This window comes from Colias croceus, chromosome 13 (genome assembly GCF_905220415.1).
Source record: "Colias croceus chromosome 13, ilColCroc2.1".
NCBI lineage: Eukaryota > Metazoa > Arthropoda > Insecta > Lepidoptera > Pieridae > Colias > Colias croceus.
Window position 1 is genome coordinate 555,154 of NC_059549.1, and position 22,242 is coordinate 577,395.

General features: G+C 31.3%; 1 protein-coding gene across 7 annotated transcripts in view; it reads left to right on the forward strand.

Annotated features, from left to right (window-relative positions):
• The window catches only part of LOC123696605, a 46,409-nt gene that overhangs the window by 1,031 nt on the left and 23,136 nt on the right, over positions 1-22,242 (forward strand). The gene's annotated exons all lie outside the window — the stretch shown is intronic.

A 22,242-nucleotide genomic window follows, 5' to 3' on the forward strand; every position in this document is an offset into this window, starting at 1 on the left:
AATAATTATTTTTCTGGTAATTGGAATCGAATCGTCACAATTTGGGTTATGGTCAAGGTCGTTACCACTGCGACAATAGGGTCAATATTTTCGTAAATCAAAGATTCTTAAAGTTTGATTGTTCGATTATTTATCGAATTATTTTTTTGGTTACCTATTATTATTTCTACTTATCTGAACACTGGACATTAGTAACTAAATACTATTTATTAATTATAATATAATAATACTACATCTAATAATTTAAGTAATCGACCATAATAATTGTATTAATTTATGTAAAACTAATTTAATATGCAGGACTTTATATCAGGTTAGAAAAAAAATCTTATCTATACATATAATAAATCTGTAGAAGGGTCAATTCTGTACATTGAAAATATTTAAAAAAATAAATAGCAGGGGGTGTTACTGGATCGATACCAAACCCAAATATGTGATTAAAAAAATTTTTGTCTGTCTGTCTGTCTGTAAGTGAAGGCATCACGTGAAAACTAGCGGTGCGATTTCGATGAAACTTGGTATAATTATACCTTATTATCCTGGGCGTAAAATAGGATACTTTTTATCCTGGAAAAATACGTAGAAAAAAAATAATCTTAATTTTTCAGTTTTATCCATAGACGTTGTTCCGTAGAACCGCGAACACACGTTGCGTATTATTATAGGCCTAGCCGTATTTGGGAATTGGGTCCAATAGATATTTATAAGATGTTATTGTCAGAGGTACTCAAAATGGATAAATAAACCATCCACGCGAAGACCGACATCCGCGCGGACGGAGTCGCGGGCGGAAGCTAGTAGGTAATAAAATGCAAAAGGATCTGTTATTATATCAATAAAAAATACAACCGTACTTTATACCCCCAAGTTTTTGTTGATAATTTATATAAATGAATGTCTTTCTAATAAGTATTTACTTGAACTTTAAAAGGTTATCAAGTGCTCTATTTAATGTCGTAAACATCGTGTTTTTTCTATTATTATCTATGTATTATAAACTACTATTATCTATGTAACTAATAAATAACTAAGTATATTATATATGTGTATATGTTTTTGTTCTTATTCCAAGCTGATTGCGAAATTGAGAACGTGAGATTAAAGTATGCTTTATTTGTATACTAGTTTACCGGCCGCGGCTTCGCCCGCTTTGTAAACCTAATAAATTATATATAACTAAAACGTTCCTCTTGAATCACTCTATCTATCAAAAAAACCACCATCAAAATCCGTTGCGTAGATTTAAAGATTTAAGCAAACAAAGGGACATAGGGACGGAAATAGCGACTTTGCTTTATACTATATGTACCTACCTAGTGATTTGTAATTTACTTTTTGCGACCTATGTGACTTCATAATTCAAAATTTAAATTTTATAGATATATATGAAAAATAAAAAAAATAGAACGATATGTACAGTATTTTGTCATCTGCAACACAATATAATTAACATTGATGATAATAAACTTGAATTCAATTTTCCTGATTATAATAAAATAGTTCATCGTTTACCAGAATGTCTAAGCAAGCATTTATTTCTTCAAAGTTGCACTGTTTATTATGCTAATTATACTTACGTCTTACATATAATTAAATTAAATATTAGGCTCAAATTATTTACGAAATAATGCATATTCTAGATCATTATCTTGATCCGGGTGCTCAAAATCTTCTTAAAATAGGTGATAAATAATTTATAAATTCTTATGACATCATTATTTAATCTGCGAAAATTAGAGAATGGAGAATTCATCTTATTACAATTTTTTATTTGATAGAGTGATGTTATTTACATCATAAAGTATGTTAAAAAAATATGTATTTGTGTCCGACTGCGGCCGAAAATAGGTTATGTTCTTCGAGTGTGTGTATGCCTATATTCCTTTGTCACGTTCTAGAGCCCAAACGTCATGAAGAATAATTGTATTATGTGGTATTATTATTAGATAAGTATATTATTATCTATTAACTTATTCATTGCGTATATTTTTGCATTTCAAAATAATTTAAAGCAGGTCATTAATGTGCAAGTTGCATACAAAATGTGTGTTTGATTCTATTAACATTAATATATTATGTATTTCATTATCATACAATTTATTGATTTTGTTAAACGGATTTGTTAATATTTCGAAACAATGGAAAAATATTAGTATTATTATTTATTAGTATTGAGTGAATGTTGTGTATCATCTTTTTGGTGATATTGGTAAAAATTATAAATAAGTATTACAAATTGATATTCTAGGAATTAGCTTATGGAATAATAAGGAAAAGAGTTTGTTTGTTAGGCCACCTTTATCTCTGGAATGAGTCGCCTATTTTGCACATGGATGTAGGTAAATTTCAAAATAATTAATTCATAATGATAAAAGATTTAGATATAGTTGTGAATTTAGACTCTTAATTACTAAAATATAACAAACTAGCTGTGCCCCGCGGGTTTTTCCGCAGTGCTACGCTCCTGCTATACAGCCTTCCTCGATAAATGGGCTATCTAACACCGAAAATTTTTTCAAATCGGACCAGTAGTTGCTGAGATTAGCGCGTTTAAACAAACAGACAAACAAACTCTTCAGCTTTATAATATTAGTTATTACTATAGATAAAAGACAATGACCTATTCACCACAATGTCCCTATTGCCTATTTGAAATGGATCATTTAAGAAAAGACCAATTTAAGCAATAAAGTAACAAATGAACTTTAGCTTGTTCTCACTTATTACCTTCTTATTACAATATTATTTCCTTGGGTGCAAAGGTGCAAGTTTTCGGAATAACGTTGAAATAATTGATGCGAAAAATCGATTTGTTTCGTTCAATTGCAAAACAATAACGAGGACGGTGTTTATTAAAATATTGTTTCGTTAAATATTTATTGATTGACATTTGTCGATATAAATAAGTTTAGATTTGATGAGATTTACGTAATTTGTAGGTAATATAATAAGGTTATATTTTAATAAATAAACTTCCTTTTTGTTAAACGCGTTATTTAGTAATACCACATAACTGTTATTGGAAACTTATTGTTTTTAAATGAATATATTTAAAGTTAAGAGAGAAGAGAAGTACAAATAGTTAGTTTTTGATTAAAATAATAAAATGAATGTACAAGACTATTTGGATTGCTGTTTCTAACACAACTAAATTTACCGCTACATTTAAATATAATAAAAAATTACTTACCTTGATTGTAATATGGAAGACTTGACTTTCACCTATATTGTTTCTTTCATTTCACTTAATATTTTTCGATTCATATTGTAAATATATGCATCTTTAGGATAAAATTTAATTTCAATTCATTAAATGTAGAGTGAATATAATATGCATATTATTAAGGTTAAAACAGTTTTTGTGCAGTGATAATTGATATAAAGTAGCGTATTTCCGTTACACTTAGCCTTCCTGTATAGGCGCGGCTTAATTAAGTTAATTTTCTATTTAACATAGGACACTTCCAACACCTTATATGTATAGATTTTATAGACTTGACTTTAGATCCTGGTATCCTTTTTTACGCGTCTCCTTTCATAAAATTTATTCATGACTTCCAAAAGCTTCACTGCTTTAGACGCTTAATAAAATGGTAAATTGACTTTTACAAAAACTTTTGGGATATTATTTTTTAACAATCGCCAAACAATCAATAAAATTAGGAAAATAAGACTGTTGCCTGGTTTTCACATAAAAACATCAAATTATTGGGCGGATTTTAAATAGGTTTTTTTTTGTTATTTTAGTTTTCAGCAACATATACCTAGGATACATTTTGAAGAATTTAATTTTAATTTGAAACTTACGCACGTGCGAACGAAGCCGGGGGCAAAGCTGCTATATAAAAACATATTCCTCAGCATTAAAAAGGTGAAGTTAGTTTTGACAGTTTGATCTTTCTATTAGCAGATTACATTATGCGACCGATTTCTATGCACAGGTTAAGGCCACAGAGGTGAACTATGCGATAGATATAAACAGAATTGAAATAGTAAGCTGAGAATGTAGCGCTGGTAAATACAAAGCTTTTAAGTCAATAATGTGTTATTGCAGTGATTATTCATTATATTAATAAGTTGAGGGATATTTCTAACAGACTAGGTATTATAGTTAGCCCTCGTAGTCAAAAGAAAACCCGCATAGTTCCCGTTCCCGTGGGATTTCCAGGATGTAACCTATCCTATGTCTAGCCTCAGGTATCCAACTATCTTTGTTTAGGCGTAAAGAAGAGACTGACAGACAGAGTTACTTTCGTATTTATAATATTAAAGATTTAATGGTAACGAACCATAGTAACGTACCGAGCCGAATTAAATGCCTCAAACCTTATTAAATTTAGCCTCATTAAAGTTCGTGAACTAAATAATTATATTGTTCAGTTGTTCTACAAAAAAGCATCTTCAAAAAGGAAGTTACTCAATGTTACAAATTATCTCTGTAAACAGATATAATGTTATTTACACATCAATATATAACACTAGCTGCAATCCGCGGTTTCACCCGCGTGGCTCCGCTCCTGTTGGTCTTAGCGTGATTATATATTATAGCCTATAGGCTAGGAAGGCTATAGCCTTCCTTGATGAGAGCTATCTAACACCGAAAGAATTTTTCAAATCGGACCAGTAGTTCTTGAGATTGGCGCGTTCAAACAAACAAACAAACAAACTCTTAAGCTTTATAATATTAGTATAGATTTACACATCAATATATATATATAACAATTTTTATTTAACCTAGAAATGTATCATCACGAACATAATAATTATTAGATTGGACAATAAATATCAAATTCGTGACTGCTCTGCCCAAATTGGGTACATCACGGTCAAATTTGACAAATTATAATAATATACCATCCTTTCTGTTGCGTTATTTTATAGTATTTCGTAGTTTAACAACATTTATTACTTAGCTTTAGATTTATTTTAAATGTGTATTGAGATCATTAGAGATGATTGCTGTAATATGTTGAATTTTGTTGTAATCGTTTTATGTAGTTCTTTTTGAAAGAGATGACCTAGTCTATTGCATATTGTAGGTACTGTAAATCAATCTACTTCATAAGTTGAAAGCTTAGTTGAAAGTGACACAGATTTGCTTTTAAGGCCTGGATTACGCTCAATTTTTTGTAGGAATTTTTTTCAGAATCACTACAATATAGTATAAAACAAAGTCGCTTTCTCTGTCCCTATGTCCCTTTGTATGCTTAAATCTTTAAAACTACGCAATGGATTTTGTGCGGTTTTTTTAATAGATAGAGGGATTCAAGAGGAAGGATTTAGTATATAATTTATTAGGTTTTAGACAAAGCGGGCGAAGCAGCGGGCGGTAAGCTAGTAAATAATAAAATAATGAACACAATTAATGAATTAAAATTATTTTTCATGTAGGCTAGTTTTTGTTTAAGAATATAATATGTCACGCATTTTGCAATAATTGTGCTTCTCCATAAATTTTATAAATCTGTAAGTGTTGTAAATATTTTTGTAGATTTACTTTGGAAGTGATTTAATTAATAAGATTTGATATATAAATGTTAATTTGAACAGCAATAAGCTTCATTTTGTAAATAAACAAAACTTGTAGATCGTCACAATGGAAGGTAACATAATAAAATATGTACTAAGCTTTGAGATGATAGTACTACGTATGGAGGAGACACCACGAACAAAATCTGTGCGCCATTTTTTTGCTCTAACTAAGTTTTAAAAATTATTATCTAGTTAGGTGCTATGTATATCTCAATGGTACTAAGACGTGTAAACGACAAGCTAAGACAAACGAATGATTAAAAGAATACATTAAATACTACATACATCATTAATCGATAAAATTGGAACATAAAATGAGTTCTCACCGCACAAAAGTATCGATTCATCACAATCGGTTTCAAATCATCACGTCCCACGGCCGTTGGGACATCAACCAAATTCATCTTCACGACTCGATGATAATATCGATTTTGGACTCGTTAAGTAATCGATGATTTATCTCGATTGTAAATGTCATGTGATTGTATTTTAGATACGCGTAATGAACCCATTTTAGATGAATAAGCATACCTATTTAAGATTTTATAATAGAACTTTTAAGTGGTTATTGTATTTAAAACTTTCTTTAAGTTATTAAGGATGAATTAGTTTGAGAATTCGTATGAAATTATCGTTTATTAGGAATGAAACGATAATTTACGTTATTTTAAAGACTCTTTTATAGTTTTAGCTGGCTCTATAAATTCTCATTTAATCAGTAGATATTTGATTACCTATCTGAAATTTTATAGACTTCAACTACAGTATTTACTGTGCTTCAACTTTATTAGAGATTATAATGTGTGTGATTAATATTGATTTTACTTTCATATTGAAAAATACTATCTGTATTAAACTTATTAATAATTTAATACTCTTTTCAAGGAAGATAAACTAAATATAAACTTACAATGTAAAAGTACCTATTAAATATAAAGACGATACAGTGATAAATATAGTCAAGTAAACATAAATATATGTCAAGATCGAGTTTGCTTTATGTCACGAAAGGGCAGGCGTTATCATAATGTGCTTCGTAAACTGTTCAAGAGGCATTCATCTTGGAAATTATATTTGAAAGAGGTAAATTGATATCTTTTTCCTGTTTTTAATATTCAGGATTTTTTAGGGAATGTTATATTGTGACGTTTGTATCATAATACCACTAAAAATATAAGAAAAAGCAAATTAAAACGAAATAAAAGTGATAAGCTTTCAACAAAAGAGGAAAGTTCATTAAAATAAAATCGAAAAAACTCGCATAGTTCCCGTTCCCGTGGGATTTCCGGGATAAAACCTATCCTATGTGTTAATCCAAGTTACCCTCTATATGTATGCTAAATTTCATTGAAATCGGTTCAGTAGTATTTGCGTGAAAGGGTTGCAAACATACATACACATACATCCATCCTCACAAACTTTCGCATTTATAATATTAGTAAGATAGGATGATTACCCCCACAATAAAAATAACTGCGTTAAAAACAACCGACTTCAAAAACGGAAAAGTAAGAAATAAAAAAGATTTGATATTATTAATTACTACATATTATTTTTATGTGCTATTTACTAAAAAGGTTTGATGTCGGTGCATGGGCTTAATACTAAGTGCTTAGTGTTTGGCACCGACTTCAAACCTATTTAATAAATAGCACATAAAAATAATATGTAGTAATTAATAATATCAAATCTTTTTTATTTCTTACTTTTCCGTTTTTGAAGTCGGTTGTTTTTAACGCAGTTATTTTTATTTAATACTTTTTAGTGTATTTTTCAACACGAATCAAACGAGCCCAAACTCGATAAAGTTGAGTCAATATATTACTGAGTTCCTATGGCCACCTTCCGATTCCATCATCAGATCAGCTCCATGTCATGATAATGTTTCATCGCTATCCAATTTACATTCGTATACAAAATTTCAGCTCAATCGGTTACCGGGAAGTGAATCAAAGTTACTTGCTACATTGAAATTAAGTCATCGAGTACAGACAAAAATGCTCATAAAATAAAAACTACTAGGCCTAGCCGAATAAAATTTTTATGGGACCAATTCGACACCATCCCGCATCGAACAAAAAAAGAATCACGTAAATCGGTTCAGAAACCTCGGAGTAATCGGTGTACATACATAAAAAAAAAAAAAAAATATACCGGCCGAATTGATAACCTCCTCCTTTTTTTTGAAGTCGGTTAAAAAGATTCATTCCATACCTCACCATTCACCAATACTTAATATCCAAACTCCAAAGTCTATATACCGAGTTTTATTGTATAAGTTTAAATAATAATATGACTCAAATTACGGTAATAACTTTACAATTAAAGTAAACACGTTGCGTGTGTAACAATTTTAATGGGATGGGATTAGGCAATATTAAATAATATGTTTAATGACGATACTTATTATAATATAGTTAATTCATAATATTCCCTGATTCCTCTTGAGAAGAAGAGAAAAAGTGGGGCCCCTTTTTATTTCTTAAAGTCCGCCCGGCTGTCTTGTCTGTGAAAAATTTCATCAAAATCGGTTGAGAGGTTTAAGCGGGAAAGCGTAACATTTTCAAGACGTTTCTTGTGGGACGATTTTATCTTAAAGGTTTTGGAATGTGGTAGTATCAAGTCTTTTGTATGTACTAGAATTCCCGCACAGGCTTAGGTAGCAATCAAATCAAAATTGACAAATAGTTACTATCTTCATAAGAAATATATCAAAAGGAAATATTTCAGTGCATAAATAATCCATAACCCCATATAAACACAAAACGCATTAATTTATAATTCATATCCTACAAAAAAAAGAAAATTATTTAAAATATATCCTTAAGACACATAAACTTCCACAATCCATATTATTTCCCTTCCTCTATCAAACCTGTTTGTTACCTTAATAAGGTTAAGACGTATATTCTTATATAAACTACTTTTTAAACAGGATTAATATATTAATTTTAACTAACCTTATATCCTCATGCATCGTTGAAAGAAAATAAAAAGCAGAACATTTTTGATCAAGGTTCTTAAAAAAAATATGACAGAAAGTCCCGCTAAAACACAAATACTTACAAAGTTTAATAGTCAATGAGGCATACAATTTTTTATAATTTGACTCGTAATTTTCTAAATATTTTATTTCATAGAATCTTCTGCAAATTGCGAACATAACAAAAAGAATAAGCAAAATCGCGGAAATAGTTTGTCATTTATATTCGAATATAATATGTAAATAATTATATTTGAGTTTAAGTTTAACAGAACTATATTGACTTGGAGACCTCGATTCAACTGGTCAAATTCAGATATCCTAATAAGCCAAGATTCGTCATCTTTCCGTCTCAGGCACATGATTCACTGCCAAATATATTTAACACATATATATGAAACCTTATTTAATGAATATTACTATTAGTCAACAAATATTAAGTTGAGGTTTTTTAATTTAATCTAGAATAACAGCCTTTTTGATTGCTTACAAATATCATACTTAGTATACTAGAAACGAATTACTCAATGAAAAGAAACAATAATAACACATGGTAGGTATATAGGTAGTTTAGTTATTTTCTAATAATATCTAGTACTAGCGGTCCGCCCCGGCTTCGCCCGTGGTACCTACATGTTTACGTTTTTTTTCATAAGAACCTGCATCCTCGTACTTCAAGGAATAGATTCCGCAGCGCATGCGATGACAGAATTTTTATTAAGGAATTTTTTACACCTTGGCTTACATTATTGCATTTTTGGTAAGGATCTCTAATTTTTTGAAAATGCAATATAGCTCATGTTGCTCAGTGAAGATGCAGCTTTCTAATGGTGAAAGAATTTTTGAAATCGGTCCAGCAGTTTATGCGTGAAAACCATACATACATACATAATTACAAACCTTTCCTCTTTCGGTTTTGCCGGCACTTTCACTAATAGATATGCATAAGAAGTAACTTTAGCTTATTTATTTATTAAAATCGATCAGGGATGACCGAAAAACAGAGCTTTATAATAATTTATTTAATGTAGACAAAACCATGGGCCTTAGCCAAACGTCAAAACGCCAAGGAATAGAATACGCTATCGATAGAAATTGACATAAGCATATGATGTTTTGCTTAAGGATTCGGTCACCCTACCAACGACAACGACGACCACGAACAAAATTTTCATCCAGTCGCAATTAAATAAAATTGTGCAAAACACAATTAAAAATGAAATTTAAGAATTTCCTGTCGTATTGGTGTTTGGAAAAAAAAAAATTGAGATCAATGGATAAACAAACAGGTTTTTCATAGAAACGGTGGCTCCTAGAAAAAAATGTATTTAACCTTTTTTATAGATAATTAGATTATATACAATTTTGGTTCAGGTGATTGTATGATAAACTTACCGTCTCGGCGAAAATCGCAAAAAACCCTATTTCTTTTTATTAATTGACCTCGAATTTTTTTATTCCTGAGTACCAGAATGACGGGAGATTTTAATATTGATTTTGAACAAATTTCGGCAAGATTGGAACTTTGGTCGTGGTCGTCTGCGTCGTTGGTAGTGTGATCGAACCATTACCAAAATGTCATGAGCTTATGTCAATAATTAGCGTTAGCAGTTTCTATTCCATGGCGTTACGTACGTTTGTCTAAGGCCATCATCAAGTTTATTTTTTTTAATACTAAAACATGGTATTTTAACGTTTACGCAAATATGAATTTTAAAACGAGCTTTGCGCATAATTAATGATTAGGAGCTTTGCTAGATTATACCAAGTATCTATATATGCATTTTTATGTTTGTAAATGTATAGCTAAGAGAATATGTAGGTACATATTATGTGTGATTCTTTATTCCATATTTCATTTTAAATACCTAAACTGGACCACGGTAGAACACAAACAAAAGTTTCATTTTCGAGTTTTTTTATTTATTTTATACAGTTATTTAATAATCCTATTAATTATCCTATATTTCTACAAAACAACGAAAAACACATCGTAATGATAAAAAACTACTTCAATATGTATTGATTTATTCATGTTTATTTTGATTTAATTCAGTTTATTGTTGGTTGGTAAGCGAACAATAGCATGTAATAGTGTTACATAAAGTTATATAAATATTGAATTCAACGGCCCATAGCCCATCATGACTTTAAATTTGTCTCCACTCTCCAGTGAAAGCTATACTATACTTGGATATAGCTTTCAACACTAAAAAAATTATAATTGTGGAAGTAAATTTGGCTCATTTAGTTACATATTTAATTGTAAATCACATAGCGATTTTTTAAAATATAAAAAGAGGTAATTAATACTCATGTTTCTTATAAATTAATTAACGCAACATTATATCGGAAATAATGAGTGTGTGTCTATGTTTTTAATGTCAACGCTATGCTATATTTTAATTTCTACCTGTTTAATTATTTTAAATGACTAACCGACCAATTAAACACCATAAAATCGAACTATTTCTATAGCCTAAATATTCAAAATTACAAGCACATATTAAAAATACAAGTATATAGCTTTCATTGGACTAACGTCTGTAGTTTTATGTGACCTTTGGTTACATCGGTAATCGGTAAAGCTGTTTGACCACAAGGCATGCCCGATTGTCATCATGTGACATAGAAAGTATTTTAATACTTGTTGTTTTGGACAGACAAATATGTGGCAATCGCTGGGATGAAAATAACAATAATTTTTTTTTAATGTGTGAGATTTGTAAGAGTTTTGAGGGTCTGGGTTATACATTGTTGATATAAGGAAAATAAGCTCTTGTAACAGCGTCCAATATGCAAAATATAAGCTTTTATAAATGCCATATTAAGCTTCTGAAAAAGCTCCGAGACCTCTAGACAGTTATGGGGTATGTTTTGACTTATAATAAATCAATATTTCAGTGTGTTTATTACGATTGCCTTTACTCATACAATATTTAAAATTAAAAATGCATTCATAAGTTAAGGTTATCCCACAAAATAAGTGGTGAATATTACCTACGCATATTTAAATATATGTACTTGAAGCAAAGTTTTTAATTTGCTGAATTCGAAACTAAATTAAGGTTTTGTTGCCCTTTAAAATCTTCATATCTATACTAATATTATAAAGCTGAAGAGTTTGTTTGTTTGTTTGAACGCGCTAATCTCGGGAACTACTGGTCCGATTTGAAAAATTCTTTCGGTGTTAGATAGCTCATTTTTCGAGGAAGGCTATAGACTATATATCATCACGCTACGACCTACAGGAGTGGAGCCACGGGGGTGAAACCGCGCGGAGCAGCTAGTTATACCTAGAGCTTGTCCTATCGTTCAGTTTGCATGTTTTTACTAAAGCTGGCATATATCTACCTAACATAACCTATCTGAGGGGTTAGACAAGTGGCTTTCGTTTAGCGTAACGTTTGATAGAATAGATTATGAATGTATGAGATTGACATAAGCTGTAGATAAATGTATCGACAGCTTACGTCATTCTCATACATTCATAATCTATTCTATCAAACGTTACGCTAAACGAAAGCCACTTGTCTAGGGGGGCTGGTAAGTCAGGTAAGCTCCTATGACATTGACCTGTGTATTCAATACTTTAAATTCGAATAAACGTTTAAAAAATAATCACAACTTTTTGTGGGCACGGCTCTATTTTTTACTTTATCCGAGCCTTATTTGGTAAGAAGCTCACGCTTATAGTAAAACAGTTGTAAAAATATAATAACGATTTGGATCTATGTAGTTTTTATTATATAGTTCAATGACCGGTGGATCTTCGAACTTACTACGTTAGAACGGGAATATGTGTACAATGTTATCTACACTAATATTATAAAGATGAAAACTTTGTTTGTTTGTTTGATTGTAATGAATAGGCTCATAAACTACAGGACCGATTTTAAAAATTCTTTCACCATTCGAAAGCTACATTATCCACGAGTAATATAGGATAGGTTTTATCCCGGAAATTCCACGGGAACGGGAACTATGCGAGTTTAGACCAACAAGTTTTCCATATCTGACTTATATATAAATACTAGCGGTCCACCCCGGCTTCGCCCGTGGTACATATTTACGTTTTCTCCAAGTACTTCAAGGAATATAAAAAAATAATAATTATCGAAATCAGTTCAGCCGTTCACACGTGATGCCGTGACAACGCGAAATGGGTTTCATTTTTATTTTATTTTATTTCATTTTTATACATAGGTATAGATATTAGATAACTTTGTTGTGCCAAATGTTAAAATAAGGTTATTTTAACCAACACTTCTAGAAACATCTAGAAATAAAAATTACGTGTTTTAGCGCCACCAGGATGTTATACTAACCCATTATCACATGCCTACATGAATCATGTGAATAGATTTATTAAATTTATAGTCCAGTTCTGATGGAATTTGGATGGAACAATTAAAAAAACCTACACCCAGTCATATAGTTGTGGTAATCATTTTCCGATGAACGTCTAATATTTTTGCAATTTATTTTGAGTGATATTAGCGTTTGGTCATGGCTGTTAACTTAGTTTTGCCAAGTTTTTATGATATTTTTTAAAGTCTACAATTCTCAAAACGTTAGTTTGCGTCACAAACAACTAACAAGGAACGTTTAAAATTCATCGGAAGTAGTATTTTTTTTTTGAGTGTGTCTGTTTTTCGATCTTTGTAGATGTAGCTCGGAATTTGGTGAATCGATTTAATTAAAAATTTATATTGAATATCAGGAGAACTTTTTTCAATGTTAAATTTTTCCTTTTTGAGTAACGTAAGGTTAAATAGGTAATAATATGAAATCGCGTTAAACTTAACCCATTTTTTATATTACAAGCATAGTAAACTTAAAATTTCTAAGGCATCGTTCTTATTTTTTAATTTACAATTGTATGATAAAAGTAAAGGTCGAGGTCACAGACATTCTTCAAAATGGCCACGTTTCACACCTGTCTGTAAAAATCCTGTTTTTATTAAAAAACTATTCACATAAAAAGGTTATTTAATTTTGGAGCAGATAGGATGATTAATATGCACAAAATATGCAAATAACAACACGAGACACTTTTTAGCCGACAACAAAAAAACAATTCTCAATAGGACTGTTTATTTGTATTTGTTACCTCAGAACTTTCGACTGGGTGGACTAAATTCGATTATTCTTTTTCTATTTGATAGCAGTGGCCGTATTACGACCCCTTATTTCCAGGCAATTTACGTCGTGAATTGAACTGACTGGCAAATTCATATCATAGGTACCAGAATTTACCATTGTTGGTTATTGCGATCATCATTTGAATTTGTCAGTCTGGAAATAAGAGTTCATTACATATAATATACGTCCCCTGTCAGTTGCCCTTTTCAAAATTAAATGTCACGAAAAAATTACTTTACAAAGAAGCCTACATTTAATTCTAAATATGTCGAAAAAAAAAAGAAAAAAAATTATATCATGTAGTTACATGATATAATTTTTTTTTCTTTTTTTTATTCTAACAACATAGTTATCCAAAAACGTAGAATGAATCATTTGCATCGTTTTACCTACATACGTAATAATTGTAGGCGTAAACCTACGGAACGTTTTCGTAAGTTTTATGAGAGGTTTCAATTTCATAGATTTATCTAATGATAGCCCCACAGGCATGGCCTTGGATCTCTTGTCACCATATTTGGTTAGTTAGCAATCTTGTTTACAAAGCAGATGATTATAATGTCAATTGTGCCAAAAATACTCAATGGGTTTGTGTGATTTTTTGTGTAAAGTTAGATGGGTCTTTGGAGGAGCAAAGGCTATAAATTTTCATCGCGAAAACAACTTGAGTGACGAAAAGAAGTGAACTCCCGTGTCACCTAGTGGGTTATGGGGCAGATGCATTATGCGTAAATCTGTTTCACTGATCGACTTTCTTTAAGGATAAGTTGGTAATCAGCCTTCTGTGTCCTGCCAGATCGAGACTTTTTTTCTTCGTCTCTACCGGAAATCGAACCCAGAAACCCTTCGTTTCTACACTCACGCGCCAACCACTGTACCAAGGAGGTCAATGAAATAGGGTATACGAAACATTTCCTATGTAATTACGTAAATTGCAAGCCAAGATGCGAGAAGAAAGATGGCTAGATAAAATTATCCTAGAGTTTATCTAATACATTTATCAGTATTGCATCAAAATCTGTTTAGGCATATTAGCCTAAAAGATTAACAAACGTCCACAACAATGTGTTATTAAATACGCAACTACGAAGTTTAATAATAGTACCAAAACTTAAAGACCCTACACATAATTATAAAAACAAAAAATAAAAAACAATTATGTGTAAATAAATGTAATTGTAGCCAGTTATGTAAGAAAAGCAACTTGCATAAGCTAAATAAGGTCAGCTGGTCAAAAGATGTTAGTTGTTCGCCTCACTCAGGTTCTCTGCAAATATCATTGATTTGAAAGTAACTAACGTTTATAAGTCACTAGCTGTGCCGCGCGGTTTCATCCAAAATCAAGTACTATGGCTCATGTGTTAATCTATGTCAAACCTTATATTACTGTAAAGTTTCATATAAATTCGTCCAGCAGTTTTTTCGTAAAAGCGTAACAAACATACATATATTATCCATAATCACAAACTCTCGCATTTATAAATAGCACTTGTAAATCAACCCGGTTTTGCACGGATGCAATTTTCTTACGAAATCTATAAAAGTATACTGGCGAAATGTTTTTATTACACACATGACATTTTAATTAGAATGTACCTATTTGACATACAGGCTTCTGTATTCGATTATTTGCGTGATGGTGAACGTTTCAAAATGAGTTGCATATAATAGGACAAATAAACAGACAAAAAGTGAGTTCTTTTTTACTAACTATAACATGAGATAAATGGCTTGGTTCAAATACATAATAGGTACATATTATGTAATTATTGCTAACATCCAAATTTCAATACATCGATATTTGTTATAGAGTATTTACTAAAGATTTATAACAACTATCTGAGTCTTTGCACACGAATTATGAAACCTATATGCTACAATACATTTCAATACATTTACTACCTGTGAAGTATAAACATAGATAATAAATAGTTTTCATTTCATATATTATCTGTTGTCACTTTGATTCTTTGACACTTGTACGATTGCATTATTATTCATTGTTCGTTGTTCAATAAAACCGCTCATCATATTTTCTCGGACCTTTTATTTAACAATCACTACGTTGCATGGTGTCAGAAGCGGTTGTAAAGTATGTAATAAGAAAATATATGAGAAAGCTGTGAAATGACGACATCCGACGCAGTGGCTGGAATAAAGCCGCCAGCTAACCTACAATTAATTGACGCCGACAAGTCAACGTGTTGGACAAGGTGGGTGCAACAATTTGACTGGTATGCCACAGCAATACAATTAGACAAAAAACCAGCCGCAATCCAGGCAGCAACTTTTATGGCGGTCATAGGCCCAGACGCCATCGAAATATTTAACAGTTTTAACCTTGTCGACGCGGAAAAAAATGATATTGAAATCATTAAAAATAAATTCAAAGAATATTTCGCGCCGAAAAAGAACATATCTTTTGAACGATATGTATTCTTTAAGATCGAACAAAACGAGGACGAAGTATTTAATGAATTTTTAATCAAAATAAAAACTCAAGCAAGTAAATGCGAATTTAACAACTTACTGGATGAAATGATAAAGGATAAAATCGTTTTTGGAATTAGATCAAATCAGGTTAGAGAAAAATTACTAACGGAAGAAAATTTGGACTTGACAAAAGCAATAACGATCTGCAAAACTAGTGAACAAGCATCTAAACAATTAGATGAATTTGATAGTAAAAATAAAGTTTTTGCTGTGAAAAATAAAAGATCTAACGAAAACAAGACTTTTGACTGCCGAAGATGTGGTACTAACCATAAAAGTAGAGAGTGCCCAGCTTTTAACAAATCTTGTACCAAATGTTCCAAACAGGGTCATTTTGCTAATATGTGTCGCACAAAAATGAAACATAATAATTACAAACAGAAAAATAGAGTAAACGCAGTAGAAGAAAGCTCTCAATCCGAAGATGAAGTGTATATATCCGCTATAAGGTCTGGAGAAAAGAAAAACTGGACAGAAAAATTACAAGTTGGCAATTTAAGGATTACAGTCAAACTAGACACAGGAGCAGAGTGCAATGTGTTACCAAGACACTTGATGAACAAAACAAAGGCAATTTTGAAACCAAGCCGAACAAAAAATTTAATAAGCTACACAGAAGACAAGATGGCAGTTCTAGGTGAAACAGAGCTACTATGTAAATTAAAGAATGAAGAAACAAAAATAATATTCAAAGTAGTTGAAGAAAAAGTTTCTCCAATCCTAGGACTTGAGACCTGTGAAAAATTAGGACTTGTCGCAAGAGTCAAAACATTGAAGGTGAGCCAATATACTGATAATATATTTGAAGGATTAGGCTGTTATAAAGATTATGTGTATGATATTGACCTAATTGAGAACCCAAAGCTTGAGATTAAACCGTCAAGAAGAGTACCCCATGCTATAAGAGCCGAAGTTAAGCAAGAACTTGACAGGATGGTAAAGTTAGATGTCATAAAACCAGAAACGGAGCCAACTCCTGCTGTGAGTCCTATGGTAGTTGTCAGACAAAAGGACAAAATAAGAATCTGTATAGATCCATCAGATGTCAATAAAAATATCCTCAGACGTCATTTTCCACTCACGACTATAGAAGAAATTTCAGCTGATATTCAAGGTTCTAAATTCTTTGCATTATTAGACTGCACAAAGGGGTTCTGGCAAATTAGACTATCAGAAAGAACACAAAAAATATTAACATTCGCTACCCCATGGGGAAGATATTCTTTCAAGAGACTTCCGTTTGGAGTTTCATCAGCACCAGAAATATTCCAAGAAATATTAACAAATCTACTCAGTAATATAAAAAATGTGAGAGTATCGATCGATGATATTTTTATACATGCAAAAACTAAAGAAGAACTACGCAAAACTGTTGACAAAGTCATTGAAATATTAAAGAAATCTGGCTTCAAACTTAACAAAGACAAGTGCATCTTTGAAGCAACCAAGATAAAATTTCTGGGACACATTATTTCAGCTAAAGGTTTAGAAGCAGACCCAGGCAAAGTAGAAGCTATTCAGGCAATGAAAAAACCTACAAATAAAACCGAGTTACAGAGACTGTTAGGAATGATTACATATCTCAATAAATTTATCCCTAACATGTCGGATTTGACAAATCCACTTAGAGACCTGTTACACAAGAATACAAGCTTTACATGGGAAATTCATCATGAAAAAGCTCTTGATAAAATAAAACAAGTGCTTCAAAATCCCCCAGTATTGAGACTATATGATGTCAACAAACCTGTAACATTGTCTGTAGATGCAAGCTCAAAAAATCTCGGAGCTGCACTTCTCCAAGAAGGACAACCAGTAGCCTATGGAGCAAGAGCATTGACCAAATCTGAACAGAATTATCCACAGATAGAAAAAGAAGCGCTCGCCATACTGTTTGGATGTAAGAAATTTCATGAATATGTTTATGGTAAACAACTGACAGTAGAATCCGACCATAAACCACTAGAGACAATATTTAAGAAAAACATACAATCAGCCCCCGCAAGACTTCAACGAATAATGTTTAACTTAGCACCATACTCACCCAAGGTATTATTCAAAAAGGGAACTGAAATTCCATTAGCAGACTTCCTTAGTCGAGACTGTGATGCGTCTAACTTGAGATATGATCCAGAAGAAAACTTAAAAATCGCAGTTATACTACCTATGTCTCTAGATGCTAAAGAAGAATTAATTAAGGCTACTAAAGAAGATCAACATTTACAGTTACTAATGAAGACTATAAAGCAAGGATTTCCTGAAACCATGAAAGAACTACCTACAGAACTACAACACTATTTTAACTTTAAAGAAGAATTGAGCTATCTGAAAGGAATTATATTCAAAGGTGATAAGATTGTTGTTCCGGCATCACAAATCCCTAAAATGTTAAAAAATATTCATCAAGGACATCTTGGTATACACAGCTGTTTGAGAAGAGCTCGACAATTTCTTTATTGGAAAGGACAATATAATGATATCATAAAGCTAGTTAAAGGGTGCACCGTCTGCGAACAAACACAAAGAGATAACATTAAAGACACAGTCTTAGTTAAAAAGCTTCCTACACTTCCATGGCAAATAATTGCTTCAGATTTATTTGAATTAAAAGGAAAAACTTACCTTGTTATATGTGACAGCTACTCTGGATATATTGATTTTCAAGAGCTAAAAAGCCAGTCGTCATATGAAGTGATTGAACAACTTAAAAGATGGTTTTCTACCCATGGTATACCAGAAGAGTTACAAACTGACAATGGAACACAATATATGTCTAGAGAATTTAAGACCTTTCAAAAAGAATGGAGATTTAACCATGTCACATCTAGTCCACATCACCATCAAGGTAATGGACTTGCTGAAAGAGCAGTTCAAACAGCAAAAAACATACTAAAAAAATGCAGCATTGACAAGTCAGACGTGCAGCTTGCGTTACTGAACTGGAGAAATACACCTAGAAATGACCTATTAGGCTCACCTAACCAACGACTTTTCAGCAGAATTACAAGATCACCAATACCTGTAAGTGACAAATATTTAAAACCAAAAATCATACAAGGAGTCACAACTGAACTACAGACATTAAGAGAGAAACAGGCCAATTACAGTAATAAACATACTACAAGACCAGTAAATTTGGAAATTAATGATAAAATCAGACACAAGGTAGCTCACCAACACTGGGAAGGGGCGAGAGTAATAGAGAAGCCCAAAAATCTACCAAGATCTGTTATTATACAAACAGATAAAGGACAAATTTTACGAAGAAACTTAAGTCATTTGCACAAGACACAAGCTGATATTCCCAGCAACAGAATAGCTGTACCTGAAACTAAATACACAGAAGAACCAGTAGTACAACAGATGCCAGCTCAAACTCAATCACCGGGTGTTCCTGCAACAACCCCAACAACTACACATCCATCAGAGATGCGAGAGATGCTTAGCTCTAATAATACACAGAGTTCTAATATGGTGACACAACCAGCGACTGCACCACAAGTCTCAAGATATGGTAGACCTATAAAACCTATTAATAAACTCAATCTCTAATATTGTTAAAAAACAATAAGTACTGTAGTACTATTTCATGTATCTTAATCATTAACATTAAGTATCAGTTAATTATAACTTGTTTACTATAATTTTATAAGAACTTGTTCAGTAATCATTTACATTAACATTGTTAATTAGAACTGAATGCTTTGCCATGTATCTTGTTATATAATCATATGATAGATATAATTTTTTAATTACTGGATAAGTAAAAATAAAGAAATTTAATACTTTAAATAAAAATGTTCATTCATAGTGTATACATATATTAAAAAAAAAAAAAAAAAAAAAAAGTTTGGTTTGTTATGGTTGTTTAGTTTGTTTACAAAGAAAGGGAGATGTGAAGTATAAACATAGATAATAAATAGTTTTCATTTCATATATTATCTGTTGTCACTTTGATTCTTTGACACTTGTACGATTGCATTATTATTCATTGTTCGTTGTTCAATAAAACCGCTCATCATATTTTCTCGGACCTTTTATTTAACAATCACTACGTTGCACTACCAAATCCATTAAAAGTTATTATTGAAATAGCAATAAAGCAATAAACAACTTCAAATACATATTTCGTTTTTTATTAGAGCTATAAATAAATTCTACATTTTAAAGAAAACTTTTCTTGATCGCGTAAGCAATCGATAGAATGGCTTGACCTCGATAGTGGATGCAAAAAAGGCACATCACTATGCAGAAGCTTTCCTGTAAATAAATAAAAAGATACCTAGAATCTAGATATTATAGAGAATCGTATGAAAGGTTAAAAAACACAGAATATACATGTGATTTATACGTCTTCTCGGATAGTTATAAGACGGTTTTCAAAAGCGTTCTAATAGTTATTTCTGTTTTAGTTCTCGATTTATTAACCCAGACAGCCAGACTTGTGTGTCTAGCCAGACCGATACTATTATAGCCTTCACTTGGAATCGATGGGTTCGATTCCAAGAAGGCTATCGCCCAAATATAAGGAAACGAAATTATTTATATTATGCCATACCTTGAAGAGGCACACAGCCCTAAAGATACAGGATCGTAACTCTGTGGGAAGCTCGAATTTATAATACAAGTAGGATATTTATAAACGAAGCCTCAAGTAAGCCTTATTATGAAATGTTGAATACTAAAATAGCAGGATTATAATGTTGAAGAGATAATATAAACTGTCGCTAAGGTACATGTTGCGACACAGTGGGGTAACAAATTGTTTTAAGCTGGGATTAGCTGACCAAAATATGGTTAGAGTAATCCGCTAAAATATGTGAATTAGTTTTAAAGTATTGTAAGGATTACTGCCCGTCCGTACGTCCAAATATTGTTTTTAATTTTTCAGAACTCTATAACTAAATTAGATACTGAAATAAATACTTAATACCCTTATATGAAAATTAAGGCATTTTTTATTTCAGTATTTACGCAATAGGTTAGCCTAGGACCTAGTTTATGTTTGTACTACTAAGTATGGTAGAGATATTAAAAAATAAAATTTTAGTAACGATGAAGATATTAATTAAAATAACATCATATCCGTTACAAAATATGTCACACAACAAACACAAAATTTTTACATCTGTTTGTCTTATCTCCGAAACGCCTAGACTGGTTTTATCAGCATCATAAAATAACTTGAGAGGCGGACAAAGTCCTTTGGGCCCCGGCTATAAAATATAAATAAGCCAGACGTATAAAAAATACAATTGCTTAGAATACGCGTTTATAAATTACTTTAAAAGACAATTTGTCACCAGACTTTTTTTTTTAAATAAAACCGGTTTTGGCGCGTCATTAGTGTCCACAACATGTATAGAGATAATTTTAAATGAAAAATTTGAATTCACTTTCATTTGAATGGCGAGAAATAACGATATCCTTACGGTTTCAGGTCTGTTATTTATTTTTATTGTTTTGTAAAATAAAATATAATACCTGTTTAAAAATATCGGCAATAATCGCGTGTTTCAATTTCATATAGAATAGGTACCTAAAATAGTAAAGTCTGTGTTATCGGGAATTCATAAGAACGACCAATGTAAATCCTGAAAGTAAAATCATATTATTCATTAAATGAAACCCAAATAAATATTAACCATTATAAATTTCTGCTAACAATACCTAGATATATACAAAACTTTTGCTTTTTTCATGTGACCTTGTGCCATGTCCTTCGAGCAGGATATAGTTTTTAATACTCATAATAAATCTTATTTAGTACATGAACATTGTTATATGTCACATTCGTATAATTTTCTTTCGATTTGTCATAAATAACTTGCGTAGGTGTTAAGCCGATCGATTATTTCGTAATACCATTTAGGAGAGCTATAAAATATATTTATTAACTTGTAAAAGATAAAGAATAGAGTTATTTGAAATACTATTGTATCACTTTTACTTTTTTGGAGTATTTGATGGAGTATTTTTCTAGGTGACATTTTCGGAATGATGTGTTTGTAAAAAAAAGCTATTTGGTCTGGTATTTTAAGTGCCTTTGATTGTTATTTATCGTTGTATTATTTATTTTATGGGTC